Raw genomic sequence first — 14,617 nt, forward strand, 5'->3', positions numbered from 1 at the left:
GAAAGCAGTGGGTAAGGGGAGAAGGCTGAGAGAATTTTCTGGGGTGATGAAAATGTCCTATATTTTCTTTTGACTGCTGGTTATAAAGGTGTATACAACTGTCAAAATATTGAACAATTAGAATCTGTGCATATTCATGCATGTAGATAATGCTTTAATTTTACAAAGTAAAACCAAAAAAGGAAGAGAAAGAAAAACAGCCACACAGGAAAGCTGGTTCTGGGTTTCCAGCCAAGGCCAGCCCCACCCTCTCAGGGAGATTGTTTGTCCTGTTAGTGTTTGGCAGTTTCCAGGCCAGGGACCAAGGGTCGTACTTGGCCACTTTCACAAGCATGTTATCAAGGGAGGAGACCACAGGGGTAGAGATGAGCAGGGAGGGAGGGCATCCAAGAAGCAGCTGGTAAGTTCACCAGCTACAGCCCGGGAAAAGGGATCATCTATTCTTGGAGCATCTACTATGTACCAGACACTGTGGTAGGCACTGGAGATACAGCAATGGCCAAGAGACATGGTCCCTACCCTCACGGAGCCCTCTGGCAGACAGAGACATGGAACAATTAATCATGCCAACAAGCACCTCACCCTTGGGCTGGGCCACAGTCTGAAAAGCAGAAGCACAAGGAGCTCCAAGATCACATGCTTGGGGTTCCCTCTTCACTTGTGTCTAGAAAGGCCTCTCAGGGGCCATGAGTACAGAACTGAGCTCTGAATTATCAGAAGATGTTAACCAGGTGAAAAGTTCAAGTGAGAGCCTCCTGCTCCAAAAGCCAGAGCAGAGAGAACCTGACACAGGAATCACAAAATTAGGTGTCTAGGAGAGGCCAGGTGGGCAGCAGAAATGGTGGAAATGTGGAGCATTGGGCACCCAAGTCACTCTGGTGGTGGGGACCTCAGATGCCTTGAGTACACAGGGCCCATCTGCAGAGAGAGGAGGTGATGCTTGCCCTGCAGGACTGCAGGCCTAGCGTTGCCCCATTATCATGCTTTTTTCTTTTAATTTACAAAGATTTATTTATTTGAGAGAGAGAGAGAGAGAGAGAGAGAGCATGAGGGGGGGAGGGGCAGAAGGAGAGGCAGAGAATCTCAAGCAGACTTTATGCTGAACATGGAGCCCAATGCGAGGCTCAGTCCCACAACCCTGAGATTATGACTTGAGCTAAAATCAAGAGTCGGATGCTTGGGTGACGGGCACTGAGGGGGTACTTGACGGGATGAGCACTGGGTGTTATGCTATATATTGGCATATTGAACTCCAATAAAAAAATATACACAAAAAAAGTCAGATGCTTAACCGACTGAGCCACCTAGACATACCACCCCTCTCCATCATTCTGCTTTTCAAGAAAACCTAGAAATCTGGAGTTTTTAAAAATGTAAATTCGAATCTATTTTTAAATCTTGACTCAGTTTTTTTTTTAATCATTTCTATAAATTCAAAGCAACTCCAAACAAAATCCCAGAAGGATTTTTTTTTAATTTTTCAAGCTGGTTATAATATTTATACAGAAAAGCAAAGACCCTAGAATACCCAAAAACAATTCTGAAGAAGAGCAACAAAGAAGACTCACACTACCCAATTTCCAGATTTAGTATAAAGATCAGATCAGGACATTATATTATTGGCAAAAGGACAGATCAAAATCACACATCAGTGGGATGGAAGAAATAGGCTGACATATATATAATCCATTGTTTTTTTTTTTTAAAGATTTATTTTTATTTTATGATAGAGAGAGACAGAGAGACAGACAGGCAGAGGGAGAAGCAGGCTCCATGCCAGGAGCCCGACACAGGGCTCGATCCCGGGACTCCAGGACCGCACCCTGGGCCAAAGGCAGGCGCGAAACCGCTGAGCCACCCAGGGATCCCCAATCCATTGGTTTTTTACAAAAGTACAAAGACAATTCAATGAAGAGAGGATATTCCTTTCAGAAATGGTATGTCCGTGCGACAGGCCCCCATAACCCTCACTTCCTGGTCATGTAACTCTCTCTCCTTGAGTGTGGGTGGGACATAAGACTTGCTTATAATCAACAGAATATGACAAAGTGATGGGATATTGCTCCTGTGACTGTTACATTGTAGAAGACTCCATCCTGCTAGCCACTGCTCCAGAGTCTCTCTGGCTGGCTTAATAGAATGAGCAGTTGTGTTTGGAAAGTCCATGTGACAAGGATCTGTGGGTGACCTCTAGTTGCTGAAGGTGACCAGCAGGAAGCCAGGGCATTCAGTCCCACAACTGCAAGGAACTGAATCCCACCAACTTGAAAGCAGATTCTTTCTGGCCAGGCCTGCAGATGAGAACACAGCCCAACCAACACCCAGATTTCAGCCTAGTAGGACCCTAAAAATAGGCCAAGTAAGCTATGCCAGACTCCTTTCAGAAAATATGAGATAATAAAATGTGTGTTGTTTTAAGCCACTAAGTTTGTGGCAATTTATGATGCTACATAGAAAAGTAATAAAATCCATATGTCATACCATATGTCATACCATACACAAAATTTAACTCAAAATGAATTGTAGGTCTAAATGTAAAATCATAAACCTAATAGAGAAAAAAACCCCACTGAACACAGGTATATTCGAATAGGCACAGCCAAGATAGGAGCCACTGGGCAGGTGGGAGTAGTGATGGAGAGAGGGCACAATGTGGTCCACTAGGACCTGGGGTCAGAGTAACCTAAAGTAGTGTGGAAACAGCCTGGAGCTTCAGCTCCAGGATCTCTAGTGGCATCTCTGTCCCCTCTGGTCTCTTGCTCCAATAGCCCAGTTGCTCTGTATTCCCTAGTCCGGTCCAAACCTGACTGGCTTAGCTAATGCCAGCCCCATGGGTCAGAGTCCTTTGCCCCAAGCGCTTTCATAGGAGGCTGAGCAGCTTACAGGTGCTTACAGGGTCAGTGCTCATGCCAGGTCTAATTAGTTTCCATCCCTGTGCACAGTCAGCCATTGCCACCTCCTGGTGAGGCCACAGGAGGAACACTGTTAGGTGTAGTGATGGACACATCGGAAAGTTGATCTGCTCTCTGTGCCTCGACCTCCTCTGCTGCCCACAAAGGCTCAGTCCCTTCCGTGCCCACATCCCATGGTTTCCTGTGGCCTTCCAGTGCCTCCTCTGTAATCACTGCTTCCACCTGAACTCCTGCTGGGCTGCTGGGACCACAAACCCAGGCCAACTGCAGCTGCCCAATAGCCCCAGCTGAGGAGGCTGGAAAGCAACTCTGCAAGGACAGGTGTGGGGTGGGTATAGAAAGCTACTTGGGAAGTACAGGGCCCATCCTTTTCTAAGAAATTCCTCTGGGGAAATAGGCAGCGTAGCCTTGAGTCACCACTGACAACCGGCGCCAAGGGAACTCTGGGTGGTGAAAATTCACAGATGCCTGTGTGTGCCACAGCTGTGTGTGCAGGGAGCAGGAGATGGGAAAACGTTCAAGTAAACAAACAGCATGTCTCATGATCCAAGCAAGTCTCAGCAGGGCCCCCTAGCAGCATCTGTGCAGGTAGGTGCAGAGGGGTCCTTCAGAACCAGAGCTCAGTGGAGGGTGCTAGGCACCCAGGTTAAAGGCGGGCTGAGTTCTATGCTGCCTCGGCTGACCCCCAGATCGGTCCCTGGCACAGCCCCCCACAAACCCCTTCTGCATTCTTTCATCTGTGGACAGAGCCCCCAGGGACTGTGGGTGCAGACAGGACAGGGTGGGGACCATGACTCCTGGAATGTCCAAAGGACACCAAATCTGTTTCAAGAATTGCGAAATGTGAATCTCAGTTCCTTTTTGTCCTGCGGTGCCATAAACGTGCCAACATCTTCAGCAAGCTAGAAAAGTAGAATAAAGGAAACTGGGACCAGCAGAAAGAAGGCTATGCCAGGCAGCCGACCAGTTTATGTCCAGAAAGGGAGGTGAAACCATCCAAGGACAGATGGGGGTCTCATGCCCCCTGCAACGTCTCCGTGGCTTGTCCCCAGATGTATGTTGCTATGGCAATGAGGAGGGAAGGTCCAACTGGGCAGACCATGAAAATGTCTCCAGGGGAGGAAGTTGGAGAGGGGCTATGTGCTTGTTCCATTGCGTACCCAACAAATTTTTGTCAACTTATATTCATTTGAGGGGATTTGAGGATGTCACACTGCCTCACCCTAGGGCTGACCAGAGGCCTCCAGGTACCTACGCCCTAACGTGACCCAAGATATAGAGGGCCCCATTCTGGGAGGCTTCCTAGTGGAGAGACATGTGGGAGTGGGTCTGAAAAGATGCAGTGAGTATGGGTCATGGGGTCATGGGGCACGCAGCAGGACAGAGCACTCCCAGTGGGGGTGGCACCAAGGCCACTGCAGGAATTAGCAAGCTGCGTCCAATAGGATGGGAAGAAACTGGAAGATCCCCCCAGTTGGCAGGAAGAGCTGCCAAGTGGACCAGAGTCAGGCAGAGAACCAGAGCCTGAAGTTCATCTTGCCCCAGTCAGTGGCTGTTGGTATCTGCTTCGGCTGCCACCCACTCCTGCCATCTAGAAGCTCACTGACATCTATGAGGTCTAGCTGGGACTGCCACCCAGGACAGTCTCAGGAGGCCTCAGTATGTGGTCTGGGCTTCCTTACAACATGGTAGCTGAGTTCTAAGGGCAACCATTCCAAGAGAGAAAGAGCAAGGAGGAAACCATGTTGCTTTGTTTAGGCTTCAGAAGTCACGCAGAGTCACTTCCATCATTTCCTATTGGTCAGAGCAGTTATAAAGATCTAGCAGGTCCACATAAGAAACGTAGACTCTACCTCTTGGAAGAGGAACATCAGTGCCATCTTACAAGAGCGTGGGGGATGGCATACCCATATTGGTGTAATCGTCTTTGGAAAAAAGTGACTACCTCCCAGAAGCAAACAAAATGGATTTAAGTCTTGAAGGATGAGCTGGAGTCAGCCAGGTTATGGGAAGGGGCATTCTAGGCAGAGAGAATAGCATCGGGAACAACACTGAGATGGGGAGGAGCTGCATATCAGAGCACCAAAGAGAAGACCTATGTTCTTACAATGAGGGTACGCAGGTACAGAAAGTAAGGCTGGAAAGGTGGGCAGGGCCAGAGGGGGCAGGGTTCCAGAAGCCATGAGTGGGTTTAAGTTGTGAGCCTAAGGGCATTCTGAAGCCACCAAGTGACTTGATCGAGCAGATATTCTGGAATGCTTAAAGTGCTGCCATGGGGAAATGGGTCAGAAGGGGTAAGAGTGGATGAATGAAGAGATGGGTCTGGGAACAGAGGAGAAAGGATGATCCTCTCTGGGGGTATGAAGAAGGCAAGGTGGGAGAAGGCAGGGTGGACTGGCCGTATGGTGCCAGGCGAAGAGGGAGAGCTGTCTCAGAGGGGAACACCAGCCAATGTGAACAAAGAGCTGGCCATGTCCCTTGATGTGCTGAAGGAACCTTTTAAATTATCAAGAATGGGTACAAATACTCCGGAGGCCCTCAAGGTAAACGTCATGTTTCTTGGCACTGCTAAATGACATGTCTTGGTCCTTCTAAATGAAATATAATCCATTTGGAAACTCTGTTTGCCAAGGTTGTAAAGATCCAATACCAGCCATGGTTTCGTGGCTTCTTCCTCTGCCTGGGGTCATCTGAGGACTCCAGGACTCAGCTACCCAGGATCTAGCAGGCAAGGCCCACTTCTCAGCTGGAGTGTCCCATGCTGGGGATCCTGGTTCAGCAAGGAGAGACCCATTTGCAGATAGATGTCTCTAGACCCAGATCTGCCCCCAGGAGTGTGGTTGGTGCTGCCAGAGACAGGACATCTCAACATCCTTGCTGCCCACAGACCAGCCACTTCTTGGTGGTGAGTCTCTATCATTTTCCAAAAGCCCAGCTCCTTATGTTGGGCCTCTCCTTCCTCCTCTATCAAGGTCCACAGCCCATCCTCTCCCACCTGTACTGTCTAGTACAGTCCTGCCAATGGGCTGTCATATTCATAAGCAAAGCCTCTCTGAGATCAGCCCAGAAACAGCCAAGCCACTCATTTCTTCCACTGGGCTTAAGGTGAGTTGCTGAGCTCCACGTTCTGGGGGTGGGGTGGGGGGCGCTCCAACATTCTATGGTGTTGACAGCAGTGGAAAGCAAGCCCCAGGCACATGTTTAAGTAAATCATTCTGCTGCATTGCCCACAGATAATGGTGTTTCCAGTTTCCCCACCCGTGGAGGGAAGGGATGGCCTGTCTTGCCTCTGAGGGCCCCTCCAACCCTGCTACGCTGAGATTCCAGGTGAATAGAGCCCAATTCAGCAGCAACCACATCAGGATGGGGGGGGGGGGTGCTCTTCCCCAGGCCTGCTGACAGACAGTCCCTCCAGCTACTCCCAAAACAGCAGACAGCCACCGCCCAGGGAGACAACAAAGTCTGCCTTTTCTTGCCTCCCGACATGTGCTTCTAAGACAAAACCCAACATGCTCTTCACAGCCACCTGGTTGCTCCTACAAGCTGCCGGATGGATTCCAATGAAATGTTAAGGATCTCGGACCTTCAGGATCTCAGTCTGGCCAGAAGCCAAGGGCTGATCTGGAGTGTGGATGAAGGGGGTGAGTTTTAAGACTCCAGGTGCTCCATGTCACCTGGCTCTGACCTGGTGGGAGCCAGGACAGCAAGTGTCTTCACCAAAGCTGGGTGAAGTTTGATGGCAGGAGCAGGGGCTTCCCAGTTAGAATCATGCTCTGGACTTCTAGCCAGGCCTCATTGCTGGGATTGACTCATGGGGCCCTGAGTCTGTTCTGAGGTCCCAGGCGGCCTCTCCATTTAGAGCCCAAGGTGGCTGTTTTCTCTTGACCTCCTGTCTGTCACTGTCAGCCCCTCTAGTGGACTGCTTTCTCCTGTAAGTGCTCCCACTCCACCCTCAACCACAAGTCATACTCTCCTCTTCGTAAGCTGCCTGGGGCTGGAGTCTGGGGTGGTTCCAAGGCAACGCCAGCAGGCTCGGACCCTATCTTGGAACCAGATAACAACTCCTCACTTATCAAGCAACTATTGTGTCTGATGATCAATAAGATGATGGCCACATATGTCTCACAGAATCCCCATTTCACCAAGGAGGACACCCAGACTCAGTGAGTGGAGTGTTTTACCCAAGGACACACAGTCAGGATTCAAACCAGGCCTGTCTGAACCCAAGATCATCACTCACTCTCCACACACATCCTTACCCTAATTCCCACCACTGAATTGTGAACTTCTGCAAGGCTTCTCATTTGTCCCCTCCTTAGGTGGGACAGGATGGGTAGAGGGAGCTGGAGTTTGTGTGTCTCTTCCCCCCAGGTTGGTTAAGTTCTGATAAAATCCCCAAAGTTTAAGTTCTGGTAAGATAGTTTCTCCTGGTCTGTTGAGAACAGAATGCTCTGGCAAATTTCAATAGGGTTCCTTCCCCCATGCCTCTGCCAAAAGCACGAGGGGATTTTTTTTCTCTGATAGCCACTGTGAGAACCAGGTAGAGTTTCTGGAGGTAAAACTCACAAAAGTCTTGGGAACCCCCATAATGGGGTCCCCCTAGAGTTTTTAATTCTCAGACTTGTCCTCATTGAGCCTACAGTAGTTCCTTAAGTACAGTTCAGGCTTTCCAGCTCTCGTGTTGTTCCTGCCTTGGGTGTCTGCTCTGATGAGTGGCTCCCTTTATCCAGCCTGCCTGTTTTCCCCAATCCGGAGGCTACCGATTTTCCTTGTGACCTTACTTCTCTGACAGATCTAGGAAGAGTTGTTGATTTTTAGTTGGTTAAATGGTTTGCTTATTGTTGGTGGAGTGGTGACTTGTAAGCTCCTTATGTGCTGGACTGGAGACAGGAAGCCCCTTCTCTACCTTCCAATGCCTGCTTGCCAGCAATTTCTCCCCAGTCACAGACAGGCCCATGCAGGTGACTCTCTGGAGCCAGAAAGGCAGAAAGTGAAGCATCTACACTGGAGAGATTACGTTTGACTAAGAAAGTGGACTAGCAGGTGGCACAGGGACCAGAGCCACCTCCACTTCTCTCTTGTCTCTGTCCTTTGGCCTCACTCCCTTCCCGTTGGAGGTACCACCAAGTTCCAGGACATGCACACGCTTGGTCTAAAGCACTCTCCCGACGTACCAGCTCACCTGGGCTCCCTTCTAACTTTCCTAGTTAACTCAGACCCATCCTCCGGAACAACTCTGGCAACCTGGCCCCCAATCTAGTTTGGGGTTTTCTGCAACAGTGTCATGGAACAGAGCCTGGCACATGGAAGGTCTTCAATAAATGTTTGCAGCAGAATTAAGAGCGTGGAAACATTCTCTTCCTTCAGTGTGTGTGGAAGTAATCACATATGCATTGGGATGCTGGGTATAACGTCCATCTTCTCACTCCCCTCTAGGCCATGAGGATTTATTTTTTCATAACTGTATTCCCTACAGTTAGCACAATGTGACCTACAGTAGGTGCTCAATAAATGCTTAGTGACTGGCTGAAAGGATGACGAGGGGTGAGTGGGTCCCTCGGCCAGCTGAAGATTTAGATGTGCGCAGGAGGCCACATCAATGTATGCAGCAGCAGGAGTGGGAAAGCGCTTACCCAGGAGGCTGAACTCACTGGGTTTCTGGGGAGACTGTCAGCAAGACAATCTTGCGCCTGGAGGCCAAATTCCTTATGGATTAGGCAAAGGTGTGTTTTTTAGTGGGTGCACTGGGGTGGCTGGGAAAGGAGGCATTTTGCTGCAGTCTGTAGCTCATGTCAAAGGTAAGCAGGAAGACAGCGGGCAGGCCCAAGAGGAGGACCAGACACCCAGCTTGTCCTGACCAGTTCATCAGGACCAGACACTCAGAAACCAGTCAGCATTCCCGGTAGCTCCTGACTCACACACAGCCTCCAGGCAGGGGTCAGAAACAGCCCCTTTAACCTAGGGTCTGGGGCTCCTTGTTGGTGGGGAAGGTTGAGATCCTGGACAGCAGGCTGTAGGAAGCTGAGCAGGATGGTGGAGGCTTGTGGGGCTCTCAGTGAGGTGAGGATGAGGATCCTGGCAGGAAAGGCTGATGTCAGGAAGAGGTCCTCTCTGAGTGAGCCCTCAGGGAAGGGGGTGGAGGACCGGCCCTTACAGAGCTAGCCTTAGACTTCCACTATCGCCTGGATGGAGCCTCATGCTGGGAACTGGAAGTCCCTGGCTCTTCCCAGTTGTGGGACCTTAGATTTGTCATGGGAACCCCAGAAGATCAGAGCTAAAAAGACCCATAGGCTTACTGTACAGATGGGAAAATAGGGCCAGAGTGGGTAAGATAATGTTCAGAGTGCCACAGGAGGCTAGTGAGTATCTGAATCTGGGGCCAGATGTCCCAGGCCCCTAGGGTCATCCATTTACTCGGTTCAGAGGTGGCTTTAGCTCTAACTTCTCTGAGCCTCAGTGTGCTCATCTGTAAAATGGGGATAATAACACCTCAGAGGGGTGTTGTGAGGATTAAATAGACATCATCCTTCCATTCAATAAATATTTATTGAGGGCCACGGCAGACACTGCTAATTATTCTTCCTCTCCTGGAAACAGAACCCCAACTTTTAGCTGGGAACACATAGAATAGAGGACATCCCTCCCATTTCCCTTGCATATGTGATGATGAGACTTGGGAATATAAGTGAAAGTAGTATACACAGCTCCTGGGAAGCATCCATAACAACGAGGAAGCAGGGCCAGCATCCCTCCCCTTGCTGGCTGGAATTTGCCAGGGACAGCTAGAGCAGTCATCATGGATCATGACATCAAAGCCAAAGGGAGACCACACAAAGCAACAAAGTAAAAGACACCTGGGTTCCTGATCATCATGGGCTCTCCATTCCATAATCATGGAGTGATTGTTTTCCTTACCTCCAGACCTTGTTTACATGAGACAGAAATAAACATGTATTTCTGTAGGCCATCCCTGCTACACCAAATCCTAGTTGATACAAGAGCCAATTATGTGCCAGGCCCTGGACTCTGCACTGAGGATAAAATGGAAAGCCAAACCAGAGGCAGCCTCTGCCCTCCTGAAGCTTCTGGTCGGGTGGAGGCAAGAGACCATTAGAAAGCATGCGCAGAAGTCAAAAACTACAAATATGCTAGGAGGGAGGACAACACAGGGACTTGACCTCATTGGAGCAGTCTTTTAAAAAATCATATTCACTGTTTAAAACCACAGATATCAGCATATTCATAATAGCAAAATGCTGGAAAAACATAAGTGCCTACTGATGGATGGGTGGATAAAGAGAATGTGGCATATAGGTACAGTGGAATGTTACTGAACTAGGAGAAAGAAGGAAATCCTACCATTTGCAATGGCATGGATGGATCTTGAGGGCATTACACTAAGTGAAACAAGTCACACAGAGAAGGACAAATGCTGCATGACCTCACCTGCATGTGCAATCTAAAAAAAAGAAAAGCCAAACTCAGAGACACAGAGAACAGATTAGTGGTTGCCAAAAGCAGGGTGTGAGGGTAGAGGGTGACATGGGTGAAGGTCAAAAGGCATGAAAAAGAAAAAAATGTTTTCAAGCACACCATGGCTATAGCCAACAGAGAGGCTACAGCGAGAAAGAAGCTATCAGTGTTGGTGAGGACATGAAGACACTGGAAAACTCTTCACCACAAACTGATGGAGGGAGTGTAAATTGTTACAATCCCCTATTCCAGATCCCCTGACCCAGCTATTCCTCTCCCGATAGAAATTCATGCATGTGGCCATCAAGAGACCCAAAGACATATGCATGATATGTAAAAACCAGCCCCAAACTGGAAACTACCCAAGTGCCCATTAGGAGTAAAATGGATAAACTGGGATATAACCACATAATGAAATGCCACACGGCAACGAGAACAAAGATGTGCAGCGGCACACAAGATGATGAGCCTCACAAGCAGCGGTGAAGTGAAGGGGCCAGACACAGAGGAGCACATCTGGTGTGACCCCACTGACGGGAACAATGGAGCCAGGTGAGGTCCACCTATGCTGATAGAAGTCAGGACAGTGGTTCTCCTTGGGGAAGGAGGTCAGGAGCGGAGTTTCTGGGTACTGGCTGTGCTCTGTTATTTGGTCAGTGTGCCAGTCCCATAATTTCCTCCTATTATACATTCATTATAAATTATAAATTCATCACACTTTGCACCTACGATATGTGCCCTGTTCACTCTGTATGTCACATTCAATACAAATGGTTGAGTAAAACCCAACTGCCTCCAGCAGAGAGTGGCTACCGTTAGCCCGCAGCTGGGTTGTCGGCTGTGCATTTGGAGGGGTTCGGATGCTGAATGGGAGAACAGGGACTCAGGAGAGCCCCCCGGCCAGCAGAGTAAGGGAGAAGACAGGGAGCTCTGAAATGGCAGGGTGCAGGGCGGGGAAGGGAGGGGGGTGGAGGCGGTGCAGGGGAGGAGCAGGGAGATGCCCGGGGAAGGCCCTTGGTTATTTCACAGGCTTGGTGAAAAATCTGGTGTGCAGTCCCCAGTGTGACCTTCTCTCGTGATGCAGCAGATGAGGCCTCCCTCGTGAACATGGGTGAGAATGGCTTTTTTTTTTTTTTTAAAGAACCCAGACACTGACCGAGGTGCTGAGCTTCTTCAGGGACCCCCATGGTTCAGAACAGACCAGAGAAGATGCAGAGAAAGAGTTAAGGCCAAAACCAACCGTGAGATGGTGAGGTCTCTGACAATCTGCCCAAACCTTGGGAAGAACTTTGGACTCCTCAGGGTTCAAGCCTTGCCTGGACCTCAGAGACAGACACTCCCTCCCTGACAATAGGTGACACAGCTTTGAGCTATTCTCTTGGGTGACAGGAGGTAGGGGTGAGTCACTGGCTGGGAGAGGGCTCCGGGGAAATTTGAAAAGCCCCTGGGCCAGGGCAACGTGATGTTTTGGTCCTCTCACTGCTTCTGAGTCATCTATCTGCCACAGGCCAGCCCCCAACTCTCACGACCAGGGGTGCAACTTTCCCAGGGGAAGCAGAAGGACCAAGATGGGGCTGCAGCTGGGAGCTGAGGCCTTCATTGGGCCCTCAGACAAACCTGCACTGGGGTTTGAGAAGAACCCAGGCTGTGGGGGAGGCTGAGGCTCCCCTGCACTTCTGAGGACTCATTCAACAAGAAAGGACCCAGGCCTCGCCTACCTCCCACCCCTAGACAACTGACAGCTGCCCTGGTTGGTGTTTGCTTGCCCAATGGGCTTTAGACTTTCTTTCCCTCTGTCTTTTCTCCTCTTCCTTCCTTCCTTTGCCCTTCTTGCTTTCATCTCTTTCTTCCCTCCTTCCTACTTTCCTTCCTTCCTATCTCTCTCTTTCCCCACTCTGCCTCTCTTGTTCCCTCTCACTCCTTCTTTCTTCAAATTTAAAGTTTTCATCATAATAAATACCAAAAATTACGCAAAAGAGGAAGGAAAATAATAAAGACATCTAAACTCCCACACTCTCTGAGATAATGACCATTTTAGTGACAATTTTTTCTTTTGAAAGCAGGCATTTTTTTAAAGATTTTATTTATTTATTCATGAGAGACACACAGAGAGAGAGAGAGAGGCAGAGACATAGACTTCTCCCTCCCCATAGAGGGAGAAGCAGGCTCCATGCAGGGAGCCCGATGTGGGACTTGATCCCGGGACTCCAGGATCACGCCCTGGGCCGAAGGCAGGTACTCAACCTCTGAGTCACCCAGATGTCCTAAAAAGCAAGCATTTTTTAAAAAGTAAACTCTTTATTTTATTTGTTTGTTCATTTGCTCAGTGTAGGCTCCATCTCCAGCACAGAGCCCAATGTGGAGCTTGAACTCACAACACTGAGATCAAGACTGAACCAAGATCAACAGTCAGATATTTAAGAGACTGAGCCCCCCAAACCCCCCCCAAACTTTTTATTTTAGAGTAGTTTTGCCTTTGCAGAAGATGTGCAAAGACAGTGCAGAGAGCCCCCATATACTCCCCTGTCTCCGTATGGGTTGCTATAAACAAAAATATCACATATGAGGTGACTTGAACACAAACCTTTACTTCTCACAGTGCTGGGTGCTGGGAAGCCCCAGATCAAGGGGCCAGCAGACCCAGTGACCAGTGACAACCTGCTTCCTGGTTTGTGAACGGCCACCTTCTCCTTGCATCCTCACTCAGCATGAAGAAGCTGTGTCTCTTCTTGTCAGAGCATTAATCCCATTTCTGAAGACCCTCGTCTCATGACCGATTTACCTCACAAAGGCCCCATCTCCTCATACCATCACCATTGGGGTTAGGATGTCACCATATGAGTTAAGGGGCTGGACACAAACATTCAGTCCCTGACACCCCCCAAGCAATCTATCCTATTGTTAGGAACATCTCAGGTCTGTGTAAAGCATTTGTTGTAACTAATGAACCAATACTGACACACCATTGTTAATCAAAGCCTATGCTTTACTCAGATTTCCTTAGTTTTACCCAATGTCCTGTTCCTGGTACAGGAGCCCACCTAGTGCGTCACTTTACATTTAGTCATCGCATCTAAAGGCTCCCCAAGGCTCCTCCTGGCTGGGTCAGTTTCTCAGACTTCCCTTGTTTTTGACGACCTTGAAAGTTCTGAGGACTGGTCATGTATTTTACACAATGTCCTCCGACTGGGATTTGCCCAATGTTTTCCTCATGATTAGACTGAGGTTACAAAGCAGGGTTGGGGTTCCTCTGGAAGAGGTGGCCCCTCACATGTGGGGAAAAGCAAGGCCTGGACTTCCCCTTACGCGGAAGGGCTGGTCTGGCCCCTACAGGGCCTTCTGGCATGAGACTGATTTCTCAGGCCAGCAGAGATGAGGAAAGAGGATGCAGCCAGACTGGGGGTTCCCCAAGGTAATGTCCACCCCCAGGCTTCCTTTCTAAATGACTGCAGGTCATGGTCTGAAGTTGATTATTAAAAGCTATGACTCACTAGTCTGCAACTTTTCAGAGTCTACAAAAGACTATCTTTAATAACAAAATGAATCACTAGAAGAGCTGCTCCAGTGCCAGGCTATTGTTAGTTGCCCTGCAGGGGACTGAGATCATGCCCATTTCACGGATGAGACACAGGCTCACTGAGCTTAAGTGACCTGCCCAGTGGGGCTGAGAAGTAAGAAAACAGAGACCTAAACCCAGATCCGTCCTCAGTTCCAGTGTTCATCTATCACCCTGCCATCCACTTGCACTGATTTACTAACCTGCTCTCATTTATAGAGGTGAAGACATCGAGTCTCATAGAGGAGGGGTGCCTTGGTGCTCAGAGGCCAAGGCTGTCACCATCACTAATAGAACTTGGAGAATTTGGACCAAAGCCCAGGTGTCTTGATCTGCCCAGGGCCCACTCTGGGACAGGGCTGGGACTGGGGACCTGGGGTGCGTCCTGAGGAGCAATCTGTGAGCACCCCAGCTAGGTGGCATTTCATAGGGGAAGTGGGTGGGGGCAGAGTCTTACCCTGGCTCTGGGAGAGGCCTCATTGGGTTGGCGTCTGGTGCAGTGTTGCCCCCAGATCTCAGCACGAATACAGGGACCAGAATGGACTTCCAGGATGGCCACTCACTCACTGGCCACTAGACAGGCTGGGGGTTCCAGGCCATGGGGTTTCCTCAAGTGCAGCCCCAAGCCTGGCCTAAGGCAGCTGCTCACCTGACAAGAAGGAAGGAATACATCAGT

The 14,617-nt window shown here is 49.5% G+C and overlaps 1 long non-coding RNA gene across 2 annotated transcripts in view; it reads right to left on the reverse strand.

Annotated features, from left to right (window-relative positions):
- LOC140633944 (uncharacterized) overlaps positions 1 to 14,617 on the reverse strand; it is a 28,895-nt gene that overhangs the window by 3,540 nt on the left and 10,738 nt on the right. For both annotated transcript variants that reach the window (XR_012031538.1, XR_012031537.1), the window contains exon 3: positions 14,399 to 14,590. This is a non-coding gene — a long non-coding RNA (uncharacterized lncRNA). The remainder of the gene's footprint in view (positions 1 to 14,398; positions 14,591 to 14,617) is intronic.

Source organism: Canis lupus, chromosome 5 (assembly GCF_048164855.1).
Source record: "Canis lupus baileyi chromosome 5, mCanLup2.hap1, whole genome shotgun sequence".
Classification (NCBI taxonomy): Eukaryota; Metazoa; Chordata; class Mammalia; order Carnivora; family Canidae; genus Canis; species Canis lupus.